At 37.0% G+C, this 15,426-nt stretch overlaps 1 protein-coding gene across 2 annotated transcripts in view; it reads left to right on the plus strand.

The window, feature by feature from the left end:
• Window positions 1–15,426, plus strand: part of TMTC2 (transmembrane O-mannosyltransferase targeting cadherins 2) — a 237,376-nt gene that overhangs the window by 71,074 nt on the left and 150,876 nt on the right. The window lies entirely within an intron of this gene.

Raw genomic sequence — 15,426 nt, forward strand, 5'->3', positions numbered from 1 at the left:
ACTTTTACATTCTAGGACTTAAAACACAGAAAGGCTATTGTATGAGGCAAGTTATTGTTTTTTAGTGCTATCTCGTACAAATTTTAACTTCCAAGTTGTCATTTCTTTAATAATTTTCCCAGCATTCTTTGACCATAGGCTTTTTTCTCCCTAATAAGAATGTATGAGTGGTCATACTGGATCAAATTGCTTATCCATCTTGTTATTATGCTCGTAGGAGTGAACAGCAGGTGAGTAAAGATGTGAATGAGAGCAGAGGAAAACACAGTAATGCTTTCTTGGAACCTTAATACCAAGAATCTGTGTTTTGGATCTGCACTGAATACCTATATTATTAGTGAGTGTTAGAAAGAATAAAGCAAAAACCTCTCTTTGTAGTTCACTTCCTGCATACCACCAAAAGTTTACATGTAGCTGTTCCATTACATTTTTGTGGTATTTTTTTCCAATGTGAAAGTTCTCAGTCCTTTGAGCTGCTCCTTGTATGAAATACGTTTATCTTTTTTTCTATCTGTATGATTTCTTGTTTTCTTTCTAAGAGAAAAAACAAAGAGAGCATGGTCACTCTAAATAACATAAATAAATATTTTGGTGCGTGCACAAGTGTATAGCATGACATTTTATTTTTTTTAAAAATCCATATATTCTACTTGAAGTTTGTAATTAATCAGCATTTAAACTCAAGCCTATGAATATCTAATAACTCCTGAGATTTTTTTTTTTATTTTTTCATGGGCAATAGCTAGGTCCAAGTCCATTACTTTCTAAATAGGTATACTCCAGATATGTTCTGCTTGACTAAATGTACATCTATATAATATGCTAGGATTTACTAATTTAATAATTTTCATGTAATGAATTGCCTGCAAAATGTTGTGAGGGCTTTCTGCAATGCTTCAGAGCTGGCAATAATCCTTACTATTGGATTTAACCCAGCAAACTTTTTTTATTTTCACTGTTACTTCTTTTTGCTCTTATACCTGTTATTCAATAATTTAATAAAATGAGAACAGCAGAGGTACTTTTTGGATTTCTAAAGACATTCCAATCAGTGTTAAAAATATTTTGAGCTTGTCATAAAATTTGTCTTTTTTTCTAACTGTCTTGTTTTAAAAGCATTTTCTTTTAATTACATCCTTACATGTCAGCATTTTGCTCATGAACATTTTTATCAAAAGCAGTGTGTGGGTCTGGAAATTCCCTGGCTTTTTGGAAGAAATCACCAAAATTGAATTTCTTAGGGGGATATCAAGCCTTTAGCTTACTTATTAGTATTATGATACATGCATTTTTAATTTTAATCTTTCTTCTATTGCATTTAGGTATATTTGAGAGTATTATATCTGGTTCTCCTGTTGTTGAAGTGTATCAGAATTTTAATCAACATAAATGGTTACTACCATTTTATGCAAATTAAAATCAGACTCACAATCTTACTTGCACTAGCCATGGTAGTGGACAGATTTTTGAGACATAAACTGTAAACCTAGAAACGTATATGCAGTTTGTCTTTCATGAAGGTACACTGGCTTTATTTAAATATGTAGGAAGATTTACCTCCAGCTTGGTTTTGCTGGGCTGCTTTGGAACTTTGTGCAGTGCTGTTTCATCTTGACTAACCTACATAATTTCCTGCCATCAGCATTTTTTCCGTCTCCTCTAGGTCGTTAATAAATACATGGAACAGTGTAAGTCTCAGTACAGCTCCCCAGGGCACACTGCTGTGAACTTCTTTCTGTGCTGAGAGTCTGCCATTTATTAATTCTCCTTTGCTTCCTACCTGTTGGCTGGCTTTCAGGCTATGACAGGACTTTACTACTCACTCTGCGGTTACCAAGGTTTTGTTTTGTTTTGTTTGTTTTTTAAACAGCCTCTGATGTAGGACGTATAACCTACATTCAGGGCTGCTTCCTTGCCCACTGTTTTCTTAACTCTACTTAAGAGTTCTAACTGTGGAGGGAGGCCATATTTCATTTATAAGGGCTGTACTTCTTTTCATCCCTGTAATGCTCATCAAAATGCTTTATCTCTCCATGTAGATTCAACCTCACAATCCTCAACATCCAGATATTTTTCACTTTTAAGTGTGCTACAGCTTACCCTTCAATGAAAGAGGGCTTTAGCAGAAAACAGTAATTCAGGGTGTGTGGTGATGAATGATGCAGCTAGATATTTTCCAGTGACATTGTAGTACTGGTGTCTTCTCATTCTGATGCCCACTAGCAAAGAAAGTGAAATTACATCTACATAGGTTTAGGCTTTTTTTCAGTTATCCTGTTTTGTTAAGTATATACATTTTGTTACTGAAAATTGCACCCTGAAAGTAACTTACAGGATTTTAAACTTCCGGAATAAAGAAGCCTCTATCTTCCTTCCTGCCGTATTTAATCTAGCACACTACAAACTGTAAAATAGTTTATTTTATTATTTTGGTGTTATTGTGGTGTTCCTTTCATGTAGTATTTCTCTTATATGATATCATCCATTTGGCTTTGAATTTATTGTCTCAGCTTTTCACTCCTTTCAACTGTTAACATAGTTGCTATTTTTTATTTTGAGTTCATTGCCCCATTTCTCACTTCCTCCTGATTCTCTCAAATGTGAGAGCTAAGTAAGCTGTTTGCTAGTTTTAGCTGAGTTGCAGTTTATGGAAAGAAAAACTTTTCTCTTTAGCAGCAAGGATAGACATAGTAAGTTTTATAGCTGCTGTGTAGGAAAGCAAAGCTGGGTTGATCTTGCTTTAAAACAGTTTGGGGCAGAACCGTGGTTCTTCAGAACCATCAAAATTCTGTATTCAGTCTGTTCTAATGTTATGTCAACTTCCACATTGGTGGTTCATGAACAAGAGCTTTGCTATCACAGGATTTGTATGCATCTTTAACTAAGTGTTGCCATATGCAAACCCCTTACTAGTTTAATATTTAGAGATTTTGATTATTTTGGGGTAGATCATTGGTATTTTAAAGCATGGTGGATGTGTTACATACTTGAATTTTTCATCTGATGTTACTGAGATGATAAAAGTTTTGACTTAAGAGAAAACCGCGCAGATGAATGGATGATGGTAACTTCAATTGGAAGATCAGGTGCTGCTGTACATGGGTGTATTCTTGTGTTTCATTATTTAAATACATTGTGGCATTATTTACATGTGTATATATGTGTATATGGGGGGATATAAAGGCATGAAGGCATGGATCAATTAAAGCTTTTTTTTTTTTTTGGAAAGTACTTTAAAAGCAGAAGAATAATGATTTTGTACTAAATGTTATGATGGATTCCTCCCTAAAGAGTATGGGGAAAATAGTTTTGAGGGGTGGAAGGGGTTTAGTTCTATTTATAACCTGGTAATAAATTTTAATGTCAGAAGGCTGCTGGGAAGACTTTGTCCTTTAGCTTCATTTGCTTCATTCTTTGTAGAGTCTGTTCCTTTGGGAAATACTTAGGTAATACCATTTATTTAGAGTGTTTGAGGTAACAGAGTAATTCATAGCAGATTGCTTTGATTGATAATGTGTGCTGCTGCTTTTTGTCTTGATATGCTGTTTGCAGTGAGATGGTCAGAGATACGTAGCTGTTCTTTTCCAGGAGAATTAATGTCTTAAATATGTTAAAGCTTGAAGTTGTTCCTTGTCACCCTCCTGTGCCTCCTCCCAGCTGATGTACCACATTCCAGCTGAAAGCATCCAGCCTTCTCAATAACTGTGAGCAAAATAAAGAGGTCTGTTGTCACTTGTACTTGCTCTTGAGTTGTGAGGGGTTCCAGTTAAGAACAGACTTTGTTGTGTGACATCTAATGTGATCACACCCAAAAGAAAGACCTTATGTTGAAGAGATTCATTCAAATAGAGATAGATTAGTGCAAACCAAGTGCCTTACTTTTTCCTGGCATGTTATGCTCTTCAGCACTCAGAGGGGACAGACTGCCATCTTCATCCTGTGAGTGCAGTCAAGAATTGGGGTTGCCCTGGGGGTGAGCTGATGCTTGAGGGGTGGTTGTTCAGGTAGCTATGTGTGCATGGAAGATGCAGATGTTAAGTGTTGATGCTTTCAAATGCTCCTTCAGAAGACCCAGGGTATAAAGCTAGAGAAGGGTTGTGCAAGTTGTTTCTTCCCCATTGTGGTTGGAGCCCAGAAGCAGAGTTGAGAAACTGGGCGTGTAGACGCTGAGCATGAGAATGATCAGTCTGGGCTGCCAGGTCATTCTGGACACACACATCCTCACTGCTTGAGATGTGGAAGTGATTTTAATTCTTGTTTCTTTGTCAGCAGAATTACAAACAAACCAGCTTCTCTCACCTTTTTCCTTTATTTAAGGCTTGATTGATGGTTGCTGGGTTTTTTCCTCCCTCACCTTTTATAGTTTGGTGATGGCTGGGAAAGGTGCCCATGCAGGTCTTTGTGATTGTCTGGACAGTCCTTGTTGAAGGAAGATAATTAGGTATATGTGGCTCCAAGCAAGTGGTGACATATGTGAATTGGAGAGGCGTGTGCTGGGGGTGGCACAGTGCTTCTTTCGTTTGTTCAGCTGTTAAAAGCTTCCAGGATGGGCATGTTTTCTGTATAGTGCTTGTTTGCTCCTCACTTGCTGTTGCTGTAAAATTTGTTTCTTTTTGTTTCTGCTGAAAGCTCTCAGATAGTATATGCTCATTCACACCTAAATCATCCTGTCTTTCTGGCCAAAAAGTAATTCTGTATTTTCATAATTAAAAAAAAAGCATAATAGTCATCTGGGTCATTTGTTAGAGGATGACATCTTAGAGGTCAGGGCGGGCAAAGAGCTGGCTGCTATATTGATTTGGAATGCCACAGAGTATTTCTTGAAGGCTGGAAGTCATTACTTTACAGACCTGTTATGTCTTATGTGCTCAGCATAAGCTTACTCTTTTGGCCCTTGCTGCATGCTCTCCTGCTGTGGTCCAAGTGTTTCAGACACTGGCTGCACAGCCTTGCTTCTGCCCTGTATCACACACAGCTGATGCACAGATCTGTGGCCTTCACTCATCTACTGGTGTATAGTCCAGAAATGTGGGAGGGACAGAGGGGTTCTGTTACGCTTTGGAAAATGTGCTGAAAGAAACACACTTTCAGTACCAGCTTCATCAAGTAGGCATTCCCTTTCAAAGGGTCTAATTTACCTTTGGCACAGCAGCCTCACAACTCTGCATGGGCTGTGTTGGGAGCCCATGCACAAGTGTGTGCTTTTTGTGTGAATAGATGCCTTTTTCCCTGGATGCTGCTTCCATGGAATGATGTGTTAGACTCTTACATGAGACTTCTAAGAGCTGGGGACATTTGCTTTTGTGTAAAGTCATTTGGGTAAAAGTCCTTTTGAGCTAATCTAGGGAGACATTGAACAAAGATGTCTTTGCTGCTTATTCAGAAATTACTGAGCTGCCACTTCTTCCATGGTCTGAATAGAGAGGTAGGGAATAAACTTCTTAGAAAGTTTAAGAAAACAAAGCCGAAATTTTCAGGAGTGTAACAGGCATAGTTCAAGCTGATTATTCAAAAAAAATGATGTGAAATTAATGGTGCTAGTACTGATAGCTTTTGCTTACAATTGTAGATTGTTAAATTATGCTGTTATCTGTGTAAGCAGAGAGCAATACTCTGTATTGCTTTCTATACTTTCAATTTTATTAACTGGATAGCCTTTGCCTTCTCTCATCTGCTGCTTTTTCCAGACAGTCTTTGAATGTCATGAGAAATGCATGCCTCTTGTTTTTGTGCTTGAAAAGATTTTCATGTGCCATCTCACTTGGGATGCCATAAAAATGCTACTGGTTTGGTAATTGCAGACTTTAAGTTATTTCAAGTGCATGGTGAAACATCAACAATTCACATAGTAGTTAGGGAAAGGATCAAAAAAGGTTTTTTGTCCTAAAAATAAACGTCATGTTTTGGTATTATAAGTAATGTACAATCCATTATTTGCAAATAAAGTGTGACTGTATGAAATATATGTGAATAAAGAATTCTGTACATACAGGACAGACCCTGGGTATATATGCTCAGTAGCAACCACTTCCAAACTTCTATCAAGTGTACCAGATTTTAAAGAAATTCATGGCTACCATGACTGATATTTTGTTATTGTATTGGTCATAGGCATAAGCACAGAGCAGCAACTCTTGCTCTATACAAAGTATTTTTAAAGCCTATACATTTCTTTATTTGCTACTAGAACACAAGAAGTCTTTGAAAGGAGTATTTGGCATGAAACGTGATTGTTTGCAAATCCAGCTGATTCATTCATGCTGAACTTCCATTTTTCATAATGCTAGGCTATTCAGAGAAATCCAGATCTTTCTGAAACTAATTCATTGACAAAATCCCACTGTCATCAGTGAAGTAAGATCCAGATATGCACTTCCATGTAATCTTAAGTCTTTTACGTGTCTTTTCAATTTGTCTGCCCTGAAATGTTCAGCGGAAATATTAGCGCTTGATATTTTTCTTCCAGAGCTATTGTTTGCTTACATAATCATTTTATTCCTCTCCATCCACAACAGAATAAAGAAAATTCCCAAATGGAATCCTCTACAGGGATGAGTACCTTCAGTGCAGAGCTTGAGTGGAAGCTCAAACACTGAGAAACTATTTTTCTTTTCAGCAGGAGAAAAACGTGTAATGTCTTAGCAGTATTACTTGTACTCTTCCCTCATTGATGTAATCCCTCTGCATTCCATCAAACTAATGTCTTCCAACAAAAATTCATGAAGGAAAAAGAAGGACTATTTGTAATTATTTTCATTTGTCAAGCAAGTTAGTGCTTGTTCTGTCTTCACTTTGTGCATTTGAAATTGAGTTCTCCATCCTGCATCATTGTTGCATTTGAGCTCCTCATAGTCTTTTTAGCGCTCTTCATTGGAGCACAGTAAATATTTTTTTTAATTGCTCTTCTACAGAGAAGTGATTATGGGTCAAGAAATTTTTTAAAGTTACATCTTAAAGAGTTTCTCTGTGTATTTCAGTGACTTCATTGGGCATTAAAATTCTGGCAATACGAGTTATGTTCACTACCAAGCCTAGAACTGCATCCCCTTTGCTTCATGTGAGCGTGGCAAATGGTAATGATGGGTACTTGGCCTCTAAGGAGTGTTTCATTAGACCACAGAGGTAAAATGTTTGGCAAAGCCGGCTACAAAATCTCCTCCAGGCTGGGAGGTTTATGTTGGTCTTTGGGACACGGAGACATAATTTCCTCCTCTTCTAGATGGCTCACTCTGACCTAAAGCTGCAGCAATCAGCTGATGTTAAGGGACAACATTATTGGCCATTTCCCTAACAAAATGTACAGCACATATTTAAGGAGTGAACTGCCAACAAACTAAAGAGTTTTACTGTTCGTGACACAACCTTAATTAATAAAATCTGACTCCAAGTGAGCAATTTTGCCCCTAGGCAGAATCCTAATTAGATGTTTAAAGAATCATAGGTTGTTTTTTTTTTTCCCCTATGTTGTTATTGTAATTATTATATTTTTGGACTTAGGTTTTCATTCTTGCATTTGAGAATCCTGAAGATCTGAAAACTTAGAGAAAGGAAGCATTACTATACTGTTGTGTGATAAAGTGTTGCTTACATTTTTTTCTGTTTGTAACTGGGGGGTTTTATTTATCCCCTGTGGTTACTTGCTGGTTTATTCTATGCCTGTTGTTGATATTTTTAAAAGGAAACTAAGAGTGAAGTAAAAATTGAATGAGGGATAGATAAACTGCTTCAATAAATGGGTCTGAAGATTTTTGACTTGGCTCTTTGGGGCAGATCTTGCAAAAAGCCTGGGACAAGTGCACTATACCACTGCGACTCTCAGGATAGTAACATTATTCAATCAACTTCAATTAAAACGAAAAAGTGCATGAAAAGGCAGGGACTCCATAGAGATTTTAAAATATGTTTCTATTTTAAAGTCAGCATTGTGAAGTGAATTTATTTTTAGCATAGTAACAGAAAAACTCTATGAGAGAACAACTAGCTTTTGGGGTTTTTATGTATTCCGTTTTTCAAATATTTTATTTTCATGTGGAATGACAGTGAAAAATAGTGTAATGTAGTATTGGGGGGAGTATTTTAGCTATAGTATTCCAGGAGTGGTCTAATTGCCATTAGACTATGATAATCACTCTTTATTCTCCAGTTGCTTAGATTAGCAATCTATTAATCTTTTTCTAAAGGGAAATCTTACTCTGAAAATGCAACGGGTTATATTATATTCAATGCTGATATTTGCCATTTTTGGCCCTCTATTCTGGCTGTAGTTATTAGTGTTCTTTCTGACAGACTATGATTTGTACTTAAATGTGAGAAGACCCTGGAGGCTCAGAGGTGCCAATAAAATGGGTGCTGTCAGATGTGGTGGACAAATTTAGGCTGTAGAAATCGGGTGCGTAAATAGCACGGCGGCAGTAGGAAGTGGTGTGCGTGGCTTGTCTGAGTGGTGATGGCAGGAGCCAGCATGTGTTTAGGTGTCTTTTCAGGTAGGGGCCCCTAAACAAACATCTGACTGACTGCTATTGCCTTCTATGAATGTAAAACTCACTGGTGGTGAAAGTTGCTACTAAAGTCTTAAGAACAGAAATGATGTTCTGAAATGAAGTCATGACTCTTTAATGTTAGTATTGAAGCCAAGCATCTGGAACTAGAGATTTAAGTGAAATGTGAATGCCAGGAACCCATTTCTTGTTCATGTTGCATCAAACTTCGGCACTGCTGTAGAAGTACCAGACATTTGAATTCTGAAATGTATTTACTTCTGCAGAATATAGAAGGCCCTATTTGGGTTATCTGGAAGTAGTAGCAAAGAGAATTGAGCTGAATTCCTAATGATTTTGTGAGTGCATATTCAAAGTATGGTATTTTTATTTTTAATGTGAATTTGAAAATGTGAACTCTTTGGTGTAGCTTCAGATCAGCTTGTTAAGTGAAGCCCTTTATTATACAGCTATGAAAAGTTCAAATTTAGGTATGTTTCTGCACAGACTTTCAGTGCATTTACTCATTTCTTTGCTGGAGGCATGATGGAAAAGATCAGTAATACCTCTATATGCCTATGGAGAACAATTTTAATGTATTCAGTCCTTTTTGTTTCCACAAGTGTTAATAGAAATCTTTCATTTCTTGTTTCAGTTGCAGGTGCTCACCTCTGGTTCTTTGTGCAGTTTTGGGCACTACAGTATAAGAAGGATATAAAGTTATTAGAGGGCATCCAAAGGCGGGTCACGGGAATGGTGCAGGATCTGGCAGGGAAGTTGTGTGAGGAGCAGCTGAGGTCACTTGGTTTATTCAGCCTGGAGAAGAGGAGCCTGTGGAGGAGACCTTATTGTGGTGTACAGATTCCCTTCTCTGTGGTGACCATTACAGGACCCGAGGGAATGACACAAAGCTTTGTCAAGAGAGCTTTAGTGCTGATGTTGCGAAAAGTTTCTTTCCCCAAGGGCTTAGTCAAGCACTGAAGGGCGTTCTCCAGTGAGGGGGGCACAGCACCAAGCCTGACAGATTTCAAGAAACACTTGGACAGTGCTCTCAGGAACATGGTGTAGTATTTGGGGCTGTGTTGTGCAGGGCCAGGAGCTGGACTCTGTGATCCTAGTGAGTCTCTTCCAACTCAGAATATTCTATAATTTGAAGTAGTTACATTTGTATATCTATCCTTACTTAAGTTCACCTGGTTTTAGTAGCCCATGCAAATTTTAATTGAATTGCCAGGCATAGTTAAACCGTAACAATCAGAGACTGTTTAATATTGGAATAGAATAAATTCTGCTGCTAGAGGGTTAAAATGTTTTTTGTAAATAAGGCGTAATGGAGTGTTTAATCTCTCTGTTGAGAAGCATAGCCAGGTGGATGATGACCAACAAGAAGATGGGGCACAGTGTATAAAAATGTTGGTCCTTTCTTGCAGAATCTTTTTTTTTTCTGTTGAGGAATTGGCAGTGCTGCCCAAAAGGGATGTTTTTCTCCAACTCTACAGTTTAATGCAAGGTTGATAAATATTCTTCTTGATTTGATTCCTTGGATAGATAAAGGAATCTATTTCTATGCTATAGCATGTGTGTTCATTTCAGGTAGCCCTTGATACTTTAAAACCTGGACATTTTTACAGCACAGGTGCAGACTAATCAACATCATATTATTGTCAGAAACTGCTGGTGGGGAGGAAGGAGAAGATACCATGGAACTGTTAAGGAAACTTATTTTTCTACTGCAATGAATTTTTCAGGTAATGAAGATACTTAGCTTCTTCTTGTTACTCAGCTAATAAGTGTTGACCTCTACAACATGATTCAAAGTTCACAGTAGCTAGAGCAGTCTCATTGTCCTCTATGACTTTTTGGGTTACAGCGGCCAAAAAGGCACTAATTCCTTACCCTTTCATTTGGGAGCTGTGATTTTGTGGGGTGGGGGCTTCCTATTGCCATGAAGTGACTGCTCTGAGTTGACTTCATTCAAAATTGATTACAGAAAAGAGTTGAGGCTGTCCATGCTTTTAGTTTGCTTGTCAGTGCCTATTAATGTATTTGTCAGGCTTTTTATAGACAGTATGTGAACTTTAAAACAATAAAATGCATATATCCAGCATGGTGAATGGGATTTAACTGAACTGTTCTTATTAACTGGATGCCTGTAGTATTTATGTACCATTTTACACTTTTGAAGTGCTATACTAACATTAATTAGTTTTCAAAACATGACTGTACTGTACTCTAGGTGAAAAGCTTGGTGTCTAAATACCCATCAGCAGAATTGAGAATGTCCCCACAAGGCTATAAAAAATTATAAACAAAGATGTTATCAATTAGAAACCTGATTTATTTAGTTTAATGTAATTTGCTTACTCTAACTTTTGTTCATAAAGAACAGTAGATGACTGTGCTTGCTTTTAAGACTCTTGGCTCTCCTGGGTATAATGGGACAGTAATATGCAAGAAACAATCTCATGTTTCTTTGCTTTCTCCCCTCTAAATTATGCTGACTGGTTTCTGTGTAAGTATATTTATTGTGTTTGTGGTGCCTGGAGAGGGATGTTCTAAGGTGTGAAGTTTATACATGCATTAAAAAACCATAAAGCAACAATGTGCTTGATGATAAATCTGTTGATGTAATTGGGGAAAATGAGAGGATGTGTATTCACAACAGCTCACAGTCAGATGTAAAGGTTTTCTGACTGCCTTTAGGAGCAAGATTTTTAGACCTTGCTATAAAGACATTTTTAGCCAGACTATTAAGAAGTGGCATAATCCAAAAAGGCAGATTGTTTGAAATTTTGATCACTTGCTTAATAGAGTGTTTCAGTTCATAAGACTGATCGCTACATTTTAAATTAACACTTGGTTAGAGAGGGAAGAGCCTCTAGTGCTCAGTCCAACTATCAACAAAGAAAAAAAATATTTCCTGTAAATGGATTAATTTTAAGATATTGTGGCATTTAAAAGGAAGTGATTTAGGGGGGAAAAAAAGTCCCAAACATTTATTGGATGGAGTTTTTGTTTCTGACAAGGACCCTCATATATTTGGACAATTTAATGAGTTAGTATTGAAATTTCATTTCCTTAGCATGGGGGAGTAATTGTATTATTTATTATGTAACATTTTCCCCCGCCGTGTGGTTTAGCAATCCTACATTCTTAAATGGAGATGGTCAAATTTCGATGACAAGGGGGAAAAAAAAGCTGGAGGGGAGGGAAATGTCTTCTAATCTTATGTAGAACTGAAGAAATGTTAAAAGATTTGGCCAGAGCAGAGTAAGTCAGAAGTCTTATGGCAAAAATATACTTGATGCTCAGAAACCATAGTTCTTGAAATTATAGTGTGTAAAGCCAGTTTGCTATTATAGTATTGAATGTTTTTGTGCATGAAGGCATACTTACAAGAAGAAAATTTACTGAACATTGGATTCCTGCTGCTGCTGTAATTTTCTTCCTTTAGATTACCTTTGTTTGGCTAGATGAGTCTTACAAAAGGAAAATTAGTCAATAATGCATCAGTCATGTAGAAATAATTCTTCATAGGAATATTTGCCTTGGAACACCTGAATTTTTATTTATACTAACTGCTTTACCCCAGGAGCTAAAGAGCTTACAGATACCTAATCATTTGGACTTGTCTCCTGAACACTATTTTCTAGTGGCTGTTAATTTATTTTACCTTTTCCTAGAAGTCATGAAATTACAGAATCCTTTAGGTTGATAAAGATCTCTAACATCATGGAGTCCAAGACCACCACTAAATCATATCCCTAAATGCTATCTGCATGGAAATTGGATCTAGAAAACTGGTGAATATTTTAGTTGTTCGGATTAAAAAAGAAATAATCCCTAGCAAGTTACTTTTCTGTAAAACAAGATCAGATTTACTCTTAGAAAGAAGTTGGAAGCTTAGGCAGTGTTAATGGCAAAACAAGGAGATGTAATTTTGCATCATAATATCCCTTTGGCAGTGAATTTAGAAGTTGAAAAAGTGGTTTCTGTCATCTGACCATAACCACGCTTTCAAAAGGGCCAAGTGGCTGCTTAAAAATAAACCACATCAGCTTTATTGAGGGTGTTGAAAAGTGGTGCTCTCTGTCTTTATGATTCTACCTATTGTCAGTTTTACTACTACTGGCCCTGCAGAACAGGTACTGCCATGGGAGGCTGAGCTGGTTCATACATCACCTAGAGAATTTCTAATGAAGTTTCACCTGCCAAATTCTGCCTGCAAATTAGAAGCATAGAACAGTTTCACCTTGTTTATGTGGCTATTTAATATTCTGCTTTGCCTTTAAATTTCTGATGAATCTGTTTGTTCCTCCAAAGCTTTACTCTTGTTTTTATATTCAACTCGAACTGATTGTCCTGTACATTAATTTTCAGTGTTACTGTTTTGAGCACAGTAGGTGTACTTCTATGCTTGTCTTGTTGTGATCTGTGATGTTTAACACTGCATTATATAAATGTCATTGCAGTTGTAATTAGTCCACCAAACTTTGAGTCCTAAATCAAAGGCTATGTAGGCTTCAAAGGGGAACAGTTTGATTTGCTGCTTGATTTTGTAGAGCTACCAGCTGGCGATAAGTAACTTTTTTTTGTGAGCACGTTGATCTGGATTGGAAGGCTATAAACATAGAACCAGTCAGTCATTTTCACAGTGGCTTTTTCAAGAGCAAGTACTCTTTCATTTCTGGTTAAATGACATAGAATTAAAGAATTGTGACAGATGAGGGAATGTGTCTATGTGCAGTTCTTCTGTTTTATGAATGGAAGCTATGATTGCAGGCATCAGTGTGGATTAGAACTTCCATTTTGTAGCAGAAAACATGCCATGCCTGAAGACTGGAAAAAGGGGAATGGAGGTAATTGTCATTGATGAGTAGCTGTGAGTTTGTAGGACATGGATTGCTTAAGGCAGTCATTTGTTTTTTGCCTAATTTCTGTTCCTCCTGTTCTCCAGCATGGGAAAACCTGAAGAATGAAAAGAACAGAGAACAGAGTTAGACTGCTTTTAATACTGGTGTTTTAGGACTGAAAGCCAATGACTTCAAGAGAGAAATAGGAGCAGACAGAACCTGGCTTCTCTGAAATGTAGTTCTAGCTAAAAGCCTTGCAGTTGCTTCCCATATTGTCTTTCCTTCTCTCAGATTAATCATGAGTTTGATAAAGAGAGTGGATGAAGTTTGAGTGATTATTTCTGTTGTCAGGGATGTTATTTCACTGCTCAAGAAAGAGGGTGGAATGAAGCAGTGGCAAGATTTTGCCCTACTCCAGCCTCATGAGAACACTCTCAAGACTCATTGCATGTGTGCTGTTCTCTAAAAATAAGATGCTCCACTGGAAAGATTGTAACACAAATCTTCTTCCACTTTCCCTCCCTTTCCTGAGCTGATAAAATGAGAACTAAAGTGGTGCTCGGTAGCTCTCCATTCAGAAGAGCTACAAGCACCTGGGTTTAGGAAATCAGTTGCAATGCAATAAGGATTTCACTTTTTTATGAGGAGCTTCTTAATTAATCATAATAAACTCTACAATTTTACAATATGAAGGTTTGCATCTTCCTCACTGGAAATCTGTACCTGTAAAAAAGGTTCAAATGTTATTGCTGGTTAGTGTGTTGTTTCTGAGTTGTTGCACCTTCTCTACTGGAGGATTTCTGGCTACATTCAAAAAACAGTTATCCACTTAAGCAAGGGGTTTTTTTATATTAGTGCTAAGGCACTGAAATGGCCTTGAAATAAGTACCCAAAAATACTTTTATAATATTATATTTAGAGAGATATCTTTGTGTATTTGTAAGGGTTTCAGAAGTGATGGGGAGACATAACAATATTTGAATGCTTTATTTATTTGAATAATTCTATTTATTTTTCTTAAAAAAATCACTCTCCTGAAGCCAAGGAGTAATTTGTGTATATCAACACCACAGACAAATTTGCTTTGTCTTCTTTCCAGTCACAGATACTTGGAGGTATACATTTAGACCTGATCTGAATGGCAGAGATAAAAAGAGCTCTGCACTTACAGGTTGATTTTTATAGAAGTTTTTACATCACAACAATGAAGTTTTATTTCCTAGAATTGAAAAAGCCTCCAACAATCTATGCTGATAATTTTCTAGTAGCAAAAACCCCAGAAACCTACAACTAAAAAGCCTAATTATAATTAATTGAAAAGGTTTTCTGTAAAAGCTGGTGGCAGTGATTTGCATAAATTCTTATTAAGGTATAATAATAATATATTTTCTTCAAGATCCATTAAACAAGTTTAATCAGTTGAGCTTGAAAAACATCACCATGAAACTTCCGTTTAAAAGCAATTACACAGCATCTATTTAAGTTCTGAAAAATTAGAAAAACATTTCTAAGAGACATCAGTGTCCTTCACAGAGTAAGAGGCCACGTAATAAATGCTGAGAGCAAAGGTGGATTGTTGTTCCTGGCTTTAAGTTAATTCCACAAAGGCAAAACATACCTGGTGGGAAGGAAGCCCAGTGGGGTGTCATATCAGAGTGAGGTATCTGCAAACTACTTTTTGTGCTATTTTTGAAGAGAACATAATGCACTGCAGGTGTGCTACAAGAATCAGTACTTAACAACTCTGCCTTATGTGGTGAATACCCTACTGCAGGTTTGATTTTTTTTTTTTTGTTTTCTTCCCTTTTGAACAGTTAAGCTGAGCTGGCTATTAAAACATTTACATATCTGTGCAACCTAAATGTTTATGTATGTTTCTTCCTATTTTGGTTTTCAGCATTAAGTCAGATGCAGTCTTTCAGATCAAAAATGCTAACTGGTTAGGTGCATTGTCTTTAGCTTGTGTTTAATTAACAACTTTCCTTTCTGAGTTAATCCATTTGATGTTAGAACTGTGTGGAATTCAGTTTGGAACAACCATTATCTTTTTGTGGGGGTCTTTTGGATGCCAGGAAAGGTGGAGTTTCAGGAACTCA

The sequence above is a fragment of the Zonotrichia leucophrys genome, chromosome 1A, assembly GCF_028769735.1.
Source record: "Zonotrichia leucophrys gambelii isolate GWCS_2022_RI chromosome 1A, RI_Zleu_2.0, whole genome shotgun sequence".
NCBI classification, from domain to species: Eukaryota; Metazoa; Chordata; class Aves; order Passeriformes; family Passerellidae; genus Zonotrichia; species Zonotrichia leucophrys.